A 16,745-nucleotide genomic window follows, 5' to 3' on the forward strand; every position below is an offset into this window, starting at 1 on the left:
CAACTGGACTGGAGTTTAAAATTTCTGAAAACATTCTAAGCAATGAATAATCATTCAAAATCTTTTCAGTGGCTAATGAAATATTGGAAGAAAAGTCATCAACTACATCTTTTGGAATGAACTGTCTTATGCTCGGACAATGAATGAGCAGATGGCTTACAGTTATTTGCTTACCGCATATACATTTTATAGTTTTAGAAAATTTTGTACGAAAGACATTTCAACGAATTCTATACATTAGACTTGTGATTTGTCTTGAATGTGCTGCTGGTGTCAAATTTAGAAAATCTTTGGGATTAGCTGCATTCTTTGTGTTTACACAACATTGGTAATATTGATTATTTGAATCAATAAGTAATTTCTTAAATCGATTTCTAGATACATTTTCTATACAACTAATGCATTCATGTAGATCTAACTGGATGTCAAGTTGTATTGCGCCTTCGAAATTACGTGCTGCTCTTCTAGCTGTTGGTCTACCCACTCATTTGAAGATATTCCACAGTGCGAAGGTACCCAACAGAAAGTTATTTTAATGCCCTTTTTGTCAGTTGGTGAATAATATGTTTTATTTCCATTGTCATCTCAGTTCGTTTCTTTGAATTTGGAGATTCTATAGCTTGTAATACTGACTTTGAGTCTACACATAATAAAATTTCACTTACAGTTTTCGGAATGTCTGAAATATAATTTAAGGCCGTAAGTATGGCTATAAGTTCAGCTGTGAAAATGGAATATTGTCTACCAATATAGTATAATTTTTCTATTCTAAATGAAGGAATTGCAAAAGCCGCTTCTGAATTACCATCTTCTAGAACAGATTCGTCTGTGTATAGTTTTTTTTTTTTATAGATAATTTGTATATTGATTTTCTATATGGGAGAGCACTTCAGGTTTTAACAAAAATGGTGACTGGTTCTTGGATAGATATGTATAATCCATGTCAAAGGTAGCTTTACACTGCTCCCATTCAGGGACAGGTGAAAAAGTAGGTATTTTTGCAATTTGCTAATCATAGTAGAAACACTGGTTTGTCAGAAGAAAATAGAAAGTATAGAGAAAGCCAAGAGAAAAATGAAGCATACCAAGATTCAGAGAGCGTAAATCACCTACATATAAATAGCGAAATAACATCAGATGAAATAAAGGAATGTCTCTCAAATCTCGGCAGCTAAAAAACATCAGTTGGTTTAGACGGAATTTCAAACGAAATGTTGAGACATTTGCCTGGAAATTTGACTAATTTCTTACACTTAATTTTAAAGAAATGTTGGTCTGATTGTGACATTCCTCTTGTATGGAAACAATCAATCGTCGTCCCAATACACAAACAGGGCAAACACAGAACAGATAAAAACAGTTATCGACCAATTGCCTTAACATCGCATGTATGCAAACCAATGGAAAAAATTGTTCTAAAAAGACTTGTTCATTATTGTGAGAAATATAGTGTAATTCCTATAAACCAAGCTGGCTTTAGAAAAGGTAGATCCACAGAACATCTAGTCAAACTGACTACACAGGTAAAGCAACAGTTTGCAAGGCGAAAAAACGTACTAGCGACTTTTTTTTTAATATGAAAAAAAGCATACGACCAAGTGTGGCACGCTCGACTTTTATATAAACTGAAAAATATCGGTATCACAGGCAACATGTATGATTATATTAGAAGTTATTTATCAGATAGATTTGTACAAGTAAGAATAGGAAATACCAACTCAAACCCCAGACAATTACACATGGGGTTACCACAAGGATCAGTAATTTCGCCGATTTTATTCAATATATTATTAGCAGATCTACCTAACAAGCTAGCTAAAGATACAGTCTTGGTTCAGTTTGCTGACATTTGTTTATGGATGAAGGTGACAATGAAAAATAAAACGCCTACTAGGACATTGAATTACATAAAGAAAATATACCAGCGGGAACTTGATAAAATCAGCAACTTTATGACAGAAAATGGCTTATCATTGTCCTTAGAAAAAACAAATATGATGCTATTTAATACAGGATCAGACCCAGAAAAGCTCCCCGTGTTTACAATAAATGGTACTATCATCAGATATACACAGTTTGTTAAATTTTTTGGAGTATCTTTATTCAAAGCTTTCGTGGAATTATCATACTGACTATATACTAAACAAAGCAAGAAAAGGTCTAAATTTCCTTAAAATAATTTGTAAACAGCACTGGGGGCAAGATACCAAAGCGTTGATATCTCTTGCTACCTCCCTCGTACGTTCACGCTTGACATACGCTCAAGAGGTATTTTTCAGTGCTCCACTGCATTTGTTAAAGAAGCTGCAAAGCATTGATTGTGAGGCTTATAAACTCGCTCTAGGTGTGCCCATTCTAACATAAAATTTAGGGACTTACAGAGAAGCAGGTGTTTTATCTCTTGAGAAAGGAAAGCTTCAGCCGCGAATTTCGTTATCAAGTCTTTCGCATACGAAACCTTTTCAAAAGAAGAAGCTAATTCGAGTTCACAAAAAGATTTTGCTAAAAGAGCTAAGACGATACAGTCTATGACATCCATTAATACATTTGCATCAGATATCATATGTCATTAGTGCCACGGAAACGAAAGAGTCTCTGTGTGTTTGTGTGTGTATGTCTGTGTGTGGTGTGTGTTGAAATGAATAATGATAAATCCTGTGACGGCAAACGCAAATCGAATCCATTACGCTGGGTGTTGTACTTCGTTTGAATAAAGGCTCACTACAAAAGAGAGAGAGAGAGAAAGAGAGAGAGGGAGGTTTGAACATAACTTTTACAGATCCGTTCCTTGAACCACAACACCACTGAGAGACAGTGAAATAAGAAAAGTCTGATTGATGCACAGCATTGATTTCATGCATGGTTGACTTTTTCTGTGGTATGTCTTGTATCGACACTACACTTGTAACCAATCCTGTGGTGTGCCTTGTCACCAATCCTGTGGTGTGCCTTGTAACCAGTCCTGTGGTGTGCCTTGTAACCAATCCTGTGGTGTGCCTTGTAACGACACAACCAATCCTGTGGTGTGCCTTGTAACGACACAACCAACCCTGTGGTGTGCCCTGTAACGACAACCAACCCTGTGGTGTGCCTTGTAACGACACAACCAGTCCTGTGGTGTGCCTTGTAACGACACAACCAGTCCTGTGGTGTGCCTTGTAACGACACAACCAGTCCTGTGGTGTGCCTTGTAACGACACAACCAACCCTGTGGTGTGCCTTGTAACCACTCCTCTGGTGTGCCTTGTAACCAACCCTGTGGTGTGCCTTGTAACGACACAACCAACCCTGTGGTGTGCCTTGTAACGACACAACCACTCCTGTGGTGTGCCTTGTAACGACACAACCACTCCTGTGGTGTGCCTTGTAACGACACAACCACTCCTGTGGTGTGCCTTGTAACGACACAACCACTCCTGTGGGGTGCCTTGTAACGACACAACCAGTCCTGTGGTGTGGCTTGTAACGGCACAACCACTCCTGTGGTGTGCCTTGTAACGACACAACCAATCCTGTGGTGTGCCTTGTAACGACACAACCAACCCTGTGGTGTGCCTTGTAACGACACAACCAACCCTGTGGTGTGCCTTGTAACGACACAACCAACCCTGTGGTGTGCCTTGTAACAAATCCTGTGGTGTGCCTTGTAACGACACAACCAACCCTGTGGTGTGCCTTGTAACAAATCCTGTGGTGTGCCTTGTAACGACACAACCAACCCTGTGGTGTGCCTTGTAACGACACAACCAACCCTGTGGCGTGTTTGGTAGCCAGTCCTCAGTTGATCCAGCTTTAGGTTGAGCCCCACGTGTCATGGTGTGTGCCTGGAGGTGTCTTCGCCATGTGTGTGGGTTTGTTTTTTGTTTTTTTGGTTTTGCAAAGAATGTCTTTGTCTTCGACGTTTTCTGCAGCAAAGTGAATTCATTTTACGGGACGTGGTGCTAACCCTGTGCCCCTACCCTCCACCCCCACCCCACCACCTGGAAGACCAACGGATAACTATGTGTGTGCTGTCTCTCCATGAGGCGCCGTGGCAGATTCGGTCAGACGCTGGATTTGTGGCCCAGCGTTCATCAGTGATCAGGGTTCGAGGCCCCCGTTTCGGCATGGTGTTGTGTCCTTGGGAAAGGCACTTTACTCCGATTTTCCCCACTCCACCCAGGTATGAATGGGAGCCTGGTTGGAGAAGGTTAAAGTGGCGGAGGTAGAGGATTGGGCCCCGTCTTTCCATGCCGAGCACTGGACGCAGTGGATGTGAATTCACCGCCCTAATGGGCTATGGGACCCTTAACCCTTAACCTTTAACCTACCCTTCATTCTGTCCGGCTGGGATGGCCGTGCCAGGAGACGAACCTCCCGCCGGTAAAGCTCTCTGGTCATTGAGACACACCAGCCCCCCGACAGGTTGCGACCCTAAGGGAAGGATTTCTGTACACTGTGTGTATCTACATGACGGGTAGTGACAGCAGCTATTGTTTGAAGTCTGTGTCTTTCTCCTCTCAAAAGTAACACTACTTTTTTCTTGATATCTGTCAACATCTTTGGACTAGCATCAGTAATTACCTTGACATCCATTGACATCTTAGGACTAGCGTCAGCAACAAATAATCTTGACATCCATTTACACCTAAGGACTGGCGTCAGTAACAAATACCCTTGACATCCATTAACACCAAAGGACTCGCGTCAGCACCAACAGTGTGTCGAAGCACACACAGTCTGAACCCTAGGACCAATGGCTGCCGGCACCACACTGTTACTTCCCTTCCTTCTCCTTGCGTCCCTCCTCTCCGCGGAAACTGCTGGCCTGGGAACATGGCGGAACTCCACTTCCGGTTCCGGTCCGACGGTGACGGACTTTCCTGTGCGGCTGGACAACGTGAGCAGTGACGTGTATGGTGATGACGTCAGGGGTGAAGGGGGAACGACGTCACGGCGAGGGGTGGACCTCCGGAACCTTCTGACCAGTGTCATTGGCTTCGTCTGCAACGGGCTGGCTCTGGTCGGCCTGATCCGACACAAGGACTTCAACCTGCAGTTCAGGGTGAGACCTGGGTGCTGAGGACTGGGAACATGACTGTGAGGACGGTGATGACTATGACGACGACTATGATCATGACTATCGTGATAACTGTAAGGACCACAATGATGATGACGATCATGGTGGTGATGACGATGAGTATGACGATCATTGTGGTAATGACGATGAGTATGACGATCGTGGTGGTGATGACGATGAGTATGACGATCGTGGTGGTGGTGACGATGATGATGATGGTGGTGGTGGTGATGACGGTGATGATGACGATCATGGTGGTGATGACAATGACTGTGATCGATCTGGTGGTAGTGGTGATGACTATGACGACGACTATGATCGTGATGATGGTGATGAATATGACAACGTCAGTGATGACGATGGTGGTGACGACTGAAAACGATTATGATAATCACGGTGACGATTATGGTGGTGGTAATGACAATGACGGTGACTATACTCATCATGGTGATGGTGGCACAGGCTGTGATGATGACGGTGATGATTTATGGATGATGACTGTGTTTTCGGGCTTTCAAAATGTTTGATTGTTGTGACAGCGATTATGTGGAGTCAGACTAATTATGTTTATTTGACAATGCCCTGTCAGAATTTGGAAGTAGAACCAAAATTCAAGATATTGTGTTGGTTGGAAAAATCGTGAGTTGAATTATAAGCAGTTTGTAGTGTTCCTGAAACTAATTAACGCATGTGCTCAGCTAATCGTTGCTAGCTGTGCTGAGATAGGGTGTTTAGATACAGTAAAACACAACGGAGGGTAATACAATACAATACAATACACTGAAAACGATACGATACGATGCAGTGCCGTGCCGTGCCGTGCCACACAACACAACACAACACACTATTTTCGAGAAGGGCAGCTCTACCAAGAATTTAGGTAGTTGTAATTGATTGTGAGCTCAATGTGATATGTTTCTCCTGTATATAACAGTGACATGAAACGTGAGGTTTTCATGTGCCCCCACGGGGTTTCCTGAAATAAACACGCCTGGCCCTGCCCTGCCCTGCCCTGCCCTGCTCTGCCCTGCCCTGCCTTGCCCTGTCTTGCCCGCCCTGCCCTGCCCTGCCCTGCCCTTCCTTGCCTTGCCTTGCCTTGCCTTGCCTTGCCTTGCCCTGCCCTGCCCTGCCTTGCCCTGCCTTGCCCTGTCTTGCCTTGTCTTGCCCTGCCCTGCTAGTCAGGGGTGCACTTTTCATCCCTCTTGTGTGGACGGACCCACAGACGTTGCAGACAGGGCGAGGGGTGGGGGTGGGGTGAGGGGGTGGGATGGTTAGGGTGTGGTTTTTTTTCTGTCCCCGATAGCTTCACTTCGTTCACTTCTGGACGTGTAATGTGTGTGTGTGTGTGTGTGTGTGTGTGTGTCCCTCAGGTCCACATGATGAGCATCACGGTGGCCGACCTGTTCGTCAACGTGACCATGGTGATGATGAGCGTGTCTCGGGCCGTGCTCCACCAGGTGTCGCCCTTGTTCTGCATCCTCGTCATGTCCACCGCCTTCTGCTCCATGCACGTCAACTCGCCGCTCGTGCTGGCGCTCGCGCTGGACCGGATGTGCGCTGTCTTCTCTCCCCTGAACTACAAAACCAGATCGCAGTGAGTGGGGTGACTGTTGATGGCCCGTCGTGTCCCACTATGACATACAGAACAACAGATGATGCTGTCCCGACTATCTGGGCTAGAATTTGATTATAGTGAAGATTGTCTTGCCCTTGTTACATCCCCACTCTCTCGGCCAAGAGGAGGCAGTCTAGATTATCTAGGCTGGAATTTGATCATCGTAGTGTTTTACCCAAGTCACATCCGTACTCTCGGCCCAGAGGGCTTTAGGACAGTCGGGGTTTGGATGGTCCCCAAAGGTCAATTAGTCCCCAAGGCTGTAGCACAGACTGTGTTATCGAGCGCGTCATTGGTTAAAGTGTTGGACTCTCAATCTGAAAGTCCAGGGTTCGAATCTCGGTAACGGCACCTGGTGGGTAAAGGATGGAGATATTTCCGATCTCCCAGGTCAACATATGTGCAGACGTACTTGTGCCTGAATCGCGTTCGAGAAGAAGATCAATTTCGCACGTTAAAGATCCGGTAATCCATGTCAGCGTTCGGTGGGTTATAGAAACACGAACATACCCGGCAAGCACACCCCGAAAACAGAGTATGGCTGCCTACACTGCTGGGTAAAAACGGCCATGCACGTAAAAGCCCACTCGTGTACATATGAGTGAACGTAGGAGTTGCAGCCCACGAATATATATATATATATATATATATGTGTGTGTGTGTGTGTGTGTGTGTGTGTGTGTGTGTGTGTGTGTGTGTGTGTAAGATCTGAATGTGTTTTTTCGAAGAAGTACTTCTAACATTCACATCCATCCTACCCCCGACTACCCCCACCCCCCACGCCCCCTCACCTCCCCTACAGCGCTGCCAAGAAAGCGGTGCTACAGTCGGGCGTCATTGTGCTGATGATGATGGCGATGACGTCAGCCGCCTTCATCGGGGGTCCTCGCGGCGGCCTGAGCACGTGCTACGCCTTCAACGTGCTGACGGACATTGGCGGCTTCCTGCTGCCCGGCCTGGTCATCTCGCTGTGCACGTGCGTCTCGGTGGCCATCTACGTCACTCTCATCTGCCGGCTGACCGTGTTTCGGCGTCAGGCCGTGGCCGTTCATCCCAGCTTTGTGCGCTCTGAGGTCAGTGAGGGGGAGGGGTGGTGGGTGGGTTGGTTGGTGGGTTGATGAATGGGTGGGTTGGTGGGTGGGTTGGTTGGTGGGTGGGTTGGTGGGTGGGTTGATGGGTTGGTGGGTTGGTTGATGGATGGGCTGGTTGGTGGATTGGTTGGTTGGTGGATGGGTTGGTGGATGGGTTGGTTGGTGGATGGGTTGGTTGGTGGATTGGTTGGTGGGTGGGTTGATGGGTTGTTTGGGGGTAGGTTGGTTGGTGGATGGGTTGGTCGGTGGATTCGTTGGTTGGTGGGAGGTTGGGTTGGTGGGTGGGAGGGTTGGTGGGTGGGTTGATTGGTAGGAGGGTTGGTGGGTGGGTTGGTTGGTGGGTGGGTTGGTTGGTGGGAGGGTTGATTGGTAGGAGGGTTGGTGGGTGGATTGGTTGGTGGATGGATGGGTTGGTGGATGGATGGGTTGGTGGATGGATTAGTTGGTGGGTGGGTTGGTGAGTTGTGGATGGATTGGTTGGTGGGTGGGTTGGTGGGTTGGTTGGTGGGTGGGCGGGTTGGTTGGTTGGTGGGTGGGTGGGTTGGTGGGTTGGTTGGTGTATTGGGTTGGTTAGTGGATTGGGTTGGTTGCTGGATCGGTTGGTGGATTGGTTGGTGGGTGGGTTGGTGAGCTGCTCTGTGTTTATCATTGTATTGATTGTTTGTCGTTGTTACCTGTGGCCCAGCCATATATGTATATATATATATATATATATATATAGAGAGAGAGAGAGAGAGAGAGAGAGAGAGAGAGAAGAGAGAACTGTGTAGCTGTATGATCAGTGGTTTCTCCATTACAGTGGGAAATCATTTACAGCTTAGTCTTTTGTGAAGGACTATGGCTAGGAGGCAAGACTGCACTGGCTCTTAGTGCTGCAGCCTTGGGGGCTAGTTGGCCTTTGGGAACCACCCCAACGCCAACTGTCCTAAAACCCTCGTCATCATCATGATTATCATCATCACCATCATCAGCATCACGCACTCACACTCACACTCACACAACCACAAACACTGTATAATACGCTGAAATGCAACACGGTAGAACAAAATGCAACACAAAACAGTGCAACACAATACAGCATTGTGTAATACAACATACAATACAATAGACTACAACAAAACTCACTTCAACACAACACAATACAACACAACACACAATACAGCACAATGCAATACAACACAACACATCATAATATAGCACAATATCAACACATCATATCACAACCGGGCCAACCCAACACAATGAAAACTATACTATAATGCAAAACAACAACAAATGCTACACAGCACTATACAATACCACACAACACAACACTATACAATACCACGCAACACAACACTATACAACACAACACAACACAAAACTATACAATACCACACAACATTATACAATACCACACAACACAACATTATACAATACCACACACTATACAATACCACACAACACTATGCAATACAGCACAACACTATTCAATACCACACAACATTATACAACACAACACTATACAATACAACACAACACTATACCATACCACACAACACTATACAACACAACACTATACAATACCACACAGCACTATACAATACCACACAACACTGTACAACACGACACAACACAACACTGTACGACACGACACGACACGACACAACACAACACTATGCAACACCACACACTACAACACAACACTACACAAAACCACTCAATATAACACCACTAGACAATACCACACAACACAGTTTCAGTTTCAGTTTCAGTTTCACTTTCTCAAGGAGGCGTCACTGCGTTCGGACAAATCCATACACGCTACACCACATCTGTTGAGCAGATGCCTGACCAGCAGCATAACCCAACGCGCTTAGTCAGGCCTTGAGTGCATGCTTACATATTTGTGTACCTATGAAAGTGGATTTCATTTTACGTAATTTCGCCAGAGGACAACACTCCCGTTGCCATGGGTTCTTTTTCAGTGCGCCAAGTGCGTGCTGCACACGGGACCTCGGTTTATCGTCTCATCCGAAAGACTAGGCTCTCAGTTTGATTTTCCAGTCAAACTTAGGAGAAAGGGCGAGAGCGGGATTCGAACCCACACCCTCACGGACTCTCTGTATTGGCAGCTGAGCGTCTTAACCATTCTGCCACCTTCCTCCAACACAGCACTATACAACATAACACAACACAACACAACACAACACTGTACAACAGCACACAATAGCACACGACACGACACGACACGACACGACACGACACTCTCGACCCGACACGACCCGACCCGACACGAACCAACCTCCGTGTCCCTGCTGCAGCTGTCTGCACTGGAAGTGGAGAGAACTCGCAAGGCGACGGTGCGATCGTCTGTGCTGGTGGCCTGGTTCTGCCTCAGTTACCTCCCTTTCGGCCTCTACCTTCTCTGCATCTATGTCACCAAGGTCAGCAGTCTGCCTGTCTGTCTGTCCGTGATCCGTCCGTCCTTCTCCTCCTCCTCCGCCTCCTCCTCCTTCTTCTGCTTCTTCTTCTCAAACTCTTCCTCTTCGTCGTCGTCGTCGTCCTCTCCTTGTTCTTGTTCTTCTTCCTCTTCTTCTGACTCTTCTTACGCATATGGAGTGATCTCAACACACACACACACACACACACACACACACACACACACACACACACACACAAACACACACACACACTGACACACACACACACACTTTTACTCACTCATTCACTCACACATATCATTCACACAGTTGATGTGAACGATTTTCCTGTCAAATTGAAAAAATCGAAAATGCTCTTTTTCACCATGTTCTCATTTTCTTTCTTTCTTTCTTCTTCTTCTTCTTTTCTTCCTTTTTTTTTTTTTTTTTTTTTTTTTTTTTAAATATAAATCTGCATTTTTAACACTTTATAGATAGATAGATAGACAGACAGACAGACAGTCAGACAGACAGACAGAGACAGACGGAAGTCGGAGACAGAGAGATGCAGGAGACATGTGTCACAGACTGACCACTATTCACAGATGGACCGGTCAGCCGAGGTGGGCACGACACGCTTCATCGTCCTCACCCTCTCCCCTTTCCTCAACGCCATCGTCGACCCGTTCATCGTCTTCTGGAACATCGGCGTCTCCGGAACAATCGCACGTGCCGTGCGGCGGCTGTGGAAGAGAGGGGCTTCCGGAAATCCGGACATGGGGTCCGCCGGAAATCCGGACAGGGACACGGCCCAGACTGACGGGGAGTGCAGGGAAGGTCATGGCACGAGTGCTTCTGTTGTTTGATGGATTGTAGCTCTTCCTGAATAAAACAGTCCTCCCGTGAACTGTGGAGGGAAGGAGACGGGGGCTGGGGGGAGACAGAAAAACAAAAAAAACAAAAAACAAAAAAACGATGGACAGGCAACATTTCAGAATGGCAAGGAAAACCATTTGCAAACGTTGTTTTTCAAAGGGTTTCAAAATCGTTTTAATCCTAGAACCCAATTTTGGCACAAGGAAAGACACGTGCAGAGACCCAAGCTTTGACACCACTGCCAGACCTGGAGGAGTCTGGTGAACAGTTCTGTGCGGCTCCCCTGTGACTAAGACGAAGAAGAAGAAGAAGAAGAGGGAGAGGAGGAAGAGGAGGAGGAGTTGTCATGGCACAGGTAGTCATTTTCTTCTTTTCTTTCAGTCCCTTCAAGGTCCAGGTGAAAAAAAGTCCATCGGATCCAGTGAAGAAGGAAAAAAAGTGCAATGTCAGAACACGTGACAGTTTTGCTTCCAGCAGCGTAGAGCTGATGACACTTTGCTGAGCATCTCCAAGCGTGACAATCATACGATGGTCTCCATAGGTTCATGAATCATACTGATTCATATATTACGTTCATATCAATGATATGAATTATATCTATAGGCTCTAAAACTGCACTTAGTCATGTTTCAGACATGCTTTCACTGTCTGCAATGCTGATGTCCATTTTCAAAATTCTGTCCAAAGCCTGGATGCATATTTTGATTCAACTCGGTCCATGCACGACCATGTCAGTAATTTATGTAAGACTGCAAACTTCAACTGAGGATAATCCTTGGTCCCAAGTCGCATTGACTACTGCAGTTCACCACTTGCTGGTCTGGCCTCTGATTTGTTGTCACGCATTCAGATGATTTTGAACAATGCTGCCAAAATTATTTTCAGAAAAAAAGATCTTCAAACTTTTATCCCACTTCATTGGTTACCCATCCAGTACAGAATTTAGTACAACATTGGTATATCGGCTTTTCACCACCTTGAAGGATCTCTCCCATCGTATCTTCTGTTCATATTTACACTCCTTCCCATTCTTTCAGGTCTTCATTAGAAAAGCTCTTTGGAATCCTCAAAACCTCTTCAAAGACATTTTGGCCAAAGGGCTTTCAGTACTCAAGCAAGCACATCTTGTCTGGAATTCTCTCCCTCTGGATCTCCGTCACTTACTAACGCTGTCTTCTTTCAGAACAAACTTGAAAACCCACCTGTTCAAACTGGCCTTTGGATGTGACGAAGCATAGCTGTATGTGTGCTGTGTCTACATCCTCCCATCCACCCCACTTTCCCGCTTTGTTGAAATCACCATGTAATGTGTATGCATGTGGGTGGGTGTTTACTGTGTTTGTGCGTGCACGAGAGAGAGAGAGAGAGAGAGAGAGAGAGAGAGAGAGAGAGAGAGTTTGTTCATATCTGTAATTTGTAGTATTGTCTTGGTGTATATGGATGTACTTTTTTTTCATGTGCTGTAGCATGTTATTTTGCACTATTGTGTGTACATTGTTTCAGAGGAGACGCTTAGAGCCTATTTTATGGGGAGCGTACGTCACACAAGTGATATCATAATTATTTATTTTATCTTCTTATATATAGATACATAGACAGATAGACAACCATTCAAAGTAAACTTGAATAGCATCATCCTTGATTGTGCATTTTGTCGTGCACTTCAGTCTGTAACCACACTTTTATTGTTGACTGTTTTCAAGAAGTGTCATATATGGTTACCATTTTCTGGTTGTTGTTTTGTTTTTGCTCGCACATAATATGCCTCTGTGTGTGTGTGTGTGTGTGTGTGTGTGTGTGTGTGTGTGTGTGTGATAATTTCTCCCTGCCGAAAGTGCAGAGTTGGTGGGTTTGAGTCAGTATTCGTGTATTTTTGATGCTCATTATTTAGCAATGTAACGAGTAATTTGTGTGTTGAACCTTTTTTCTGTATATGTGTATATGTGTGCACATGCGTGTGTGTGTGTGTGTGTGTGTGTGTGTGTGTGTGTGTGTGTTCGTACGCATACTAGTATAAACTGCATGATCTTTTGTTTGATGTGCATACTAATGACTGGTTAGAAGTATGTTTTGAGATGTGTATTCTACAATAAATGATGTGGACATTTGACATGATCCAGTGAGCCAGACACAGCGTGTGAAAGTCGAGCGATGTTTATCTTTGTTTGATCCGAGTTGCCGAGCTCCATGCACATGGGAAGTAACTCGTCAGAAATGTCGCATGACAGTTGCTGTAAACATTAATTATCCTCCGTCGCAACAGGTTAACCCTTCTTCAAGTCTCCCCCCTCCCTCGCCCCCTCCCTCCATGGCGTGTGTGTGTGTGTGTGTGTGTGTGTGTGTGTGTGTGTGTGTGTGTGTTTGCGTGCGTGCATGCGTGTGGGGGTAGGGGGGGGAGGTCAGGGGGTGAGGGGGTTGTTTGATATGTGTATGTATGTGTGTGCGTGTGTGACTCAAATCAGTGATCCTTACTCTGCTCATTAAAATTGATAGAAATAAATATGAAGAAAAACTGTTGAACACACACACATACACATGCACACACACACGCGTGCACACACACACTGTGACAAACACACGCACGCGCGCACTCGCTCGCGCACACACACACACACGCACACACACATATGCGCACACACGCGTGCGCGAGCGCACATACACAGACACACACACACACACTAACACTAGCACTAGCACTAACGCACGCACACACACACACACACACACACACACACACACACACACACAACACACGCACGCACGCTCGGACGCGCGCGCGCACACTGACACACACACACACACACACACCGTGACACACACGCGCGCGTGCGCGCGCGACATGTCTCCTTCGTGGTCTGCTACTCAGTAGTAGCAACAAGAAACTTTTTTTAAAGCAAATAAATGAACGTTTTCAAAATGCTCAGCTGCAGTATCGAATACCCAAATTTTAGGATTTTGACCCACTTGTGTAAACGAAGTGAGTCAATGTTATAACCCGTTAGGTTTTTTTATGTGTTTTTTTTTAATGTCACCCCGGATTTGTACCAAATTGATGCCCCGTTTTTTTTGTTGTTTTTTTTATCAGTCATTGATAGGCGAAATTGCCGAGTTGTCAAAGCGTTGGACTTTCAATCTGAGAGTCCCGGGTTCGAATCTCGGTAACGGCGCCTGGTGGGTACAGAGTGGAGATTTTTCCGACCTTTCAGGTCAACATAATGTGCAGACCTGCTAGTGCCTGAACCCCCTTCGTGTGAATACGCAAGCAGAAGATCAAATACGCACGTTAAAGATCCTCAGTGTAACCCATGTCAACGTTCGGTGTGTTATGGAAACAAGAACATAACCAGTATACACCCCCCCACCCCGAAAAACGGAGTATGGCTGCCTACATGACTGGGTAAAAACGGTCATACACGTAAAGGTCCACTTGTGTACATACGAGTGAACGTCAGTGGGAGTTGCAGCCCTGACGAACAAAGAAGAAGAAGAATCACACTGTTGGGAAATATGGGAATATGAACATATTAATATCCCAGAGAAATTACAGTTAAAATCCATTACTAAAAACTGATTTATTTCGGCTGAAGAGAAGTACAATGGAAAATGTAACACTCGGTGAAACTGGAAACAGTATACACCTGTACCCAGTTACCAGGTCTTTGGGCGTCTCTCATGTCTGGTGACTCACGAAAAATTATCTTTAAAAAGTTATGGCATATCATATTATTTGTACACAGAAGCTATATGAGTTAATAGACAGACTGGATTAGTAAAATCAGTTTTCGCTGATACAGAAACTGCAGACTGTGTTTGGCAAACAGATATTTAAAAATAAAGAGTTGCACTTGTTCTGCAAAGTCAGTGATTACCGCTTTGAACTGATAATTTAGAAAAGGTTTAGACTGAATCATTACAGCAAAGTAAAAAAAAACAACCCAACAACATGTTTTATAAGGTCTATAAAAGGGAATTTAAGAGGAAATATAGAAACATAGTTTCGTTAATCCAATTCCAACAATCACTGACAGTTTACCGATTGAAACAGGCGGTGGAAATACAATACCTTGAGAATAAGTTCTAAGAATGTGATATCAATACTGTTGGTGATGAATTTCATTTTATCATGGAGCGATCGTATTTTTCTGATATTCGTAAAACACTGTTGCCTGAAAAAACTGGATGTACAAGGTCTATATTGTCTTTCTGAAATTTATTTTCTGCAATTAAACGACTGAGTTATCTTCAGACTTATATTGGTAAATTCATTAATAGGATATTTTCCTGCAGAAGGACTGAACGAATGTTACCCCTTATTTTACCAAACTTATTGCACATTAATAGTATGGTATTCCTAGTTATGTTCTTCATCATGTTTTCTGAAATCCTTCATGTCCTTATAATAGTGTCAACGGTTAATTTAATCTTGAAACTCTCTCTCTCTCTCTCTCTCTCTCTCTCTCTCTCTCTCTCTCTCTCTCTCTCCGGGCTCTGTGTGTGTGTGTGTGTGTGTGTGTGTGTGTGTGTGTGTGTGTGTGTGTGTGTGTGTGTGTGTGTGTGTGTGTGTGTGTGTGTGTGTGTGTGTGTGTGTGTGTGTGTGTGTGTGACGGTGTGTGTGTGCGCGCGCGCGTGTGACTCGACTCGATCGACTCGACTCGACTCGACTTAATTTATAGTCATAAAATCCTTAAGGATTGATATTCACAACAACAACAACAACAACAAAACCATCTCACAAAGAAAGAAACAGTCATCTAATACTTGAAGATACATGCAATGATAAACATGCATAGTTGGCGAGTGTTTTCTGACAGGCATCGCAATTGAATGAATTACATGGGTTCAGGATATTGTCTTGTCACATCTTTCTATTGATCACTGCCAATAGATGATTATATTGCTGTACGGTCGTAATTAGATTATTATTTCGCAAATTATGAAATTAAATACACGTATCTGAGAAATGGAATTCATTTTCAACAACTTTACGCATATTACATAATAATCTCTTCTCTTGGAATGTTTTAAAATCTTCTTCGTTCAATTTTTAAAGTATGTGCATCTGACCAGTTTACAGAGAGCTCGTTTGTGAGCAGGATAAATTTTGTCAGTTGAATTTTTCTCAGTTCGATAATCGTTTTCTTTAATTTTGTTGTGTAAATAATATCTGTTGCATTCTGTATTTCATTGTTTCTAAAATTGTATGTATTATAATAAAATTATTTCTTTGCTGTCAGTTGAGGTAAAGTAAATTCAGTTAAGACTGCTGTTACTAAATGTAGAGTGCTTCTCAAGGCCTGACTAAGCGCGTTGGGTTACGCTGCTGGTCAGGCATCTGCTTGGCAGATGTGGTGTAGCGTATATGGATTTGTCCGAACGCAGTGACGCCTCCTTGAGCTACTGAAACTGAAACCGCTGAAACTGATTAACCCAAACATGACCTAACCCTACCCTGTGTGTGTGTGTGTGTGTGTGTGTGTGTGTGTGTGTGTGTGTGTGTGTGTGTGTGTGTGTGTGTTGGGGGAGGGGTGGAATGAGAGGGGTAAGGGGAGTGATTAGTACTTATTGATATCTGGTTGCGTCTTCTTCTTTCTTTTTTTTTCCTTTTTTTTCCTACTGTCGCCATCCGAACTACAATTATCATACTGCCATCCGAACTCGAACTTCAAAGGGGCTTTCATGAGATTCTTTTCTCCGTCGCTACT

The sequence above is a fragment of the Babylonia areolata genome, chromosome 3, assembly GCF_041734735.1.
Source record: "Babylonia areolata isolate BAREFJ2019XMU chromosome 3, ASM4173473v1, whole genome shotgun sequence".
Taxonomy (NCBI): domain Eukaryota; kingdom Metazoa; phylum Mollusca; class Gastropoda; order Neogastropoda; family Buccinidae; genus Babylonia; species Babylonia areolata.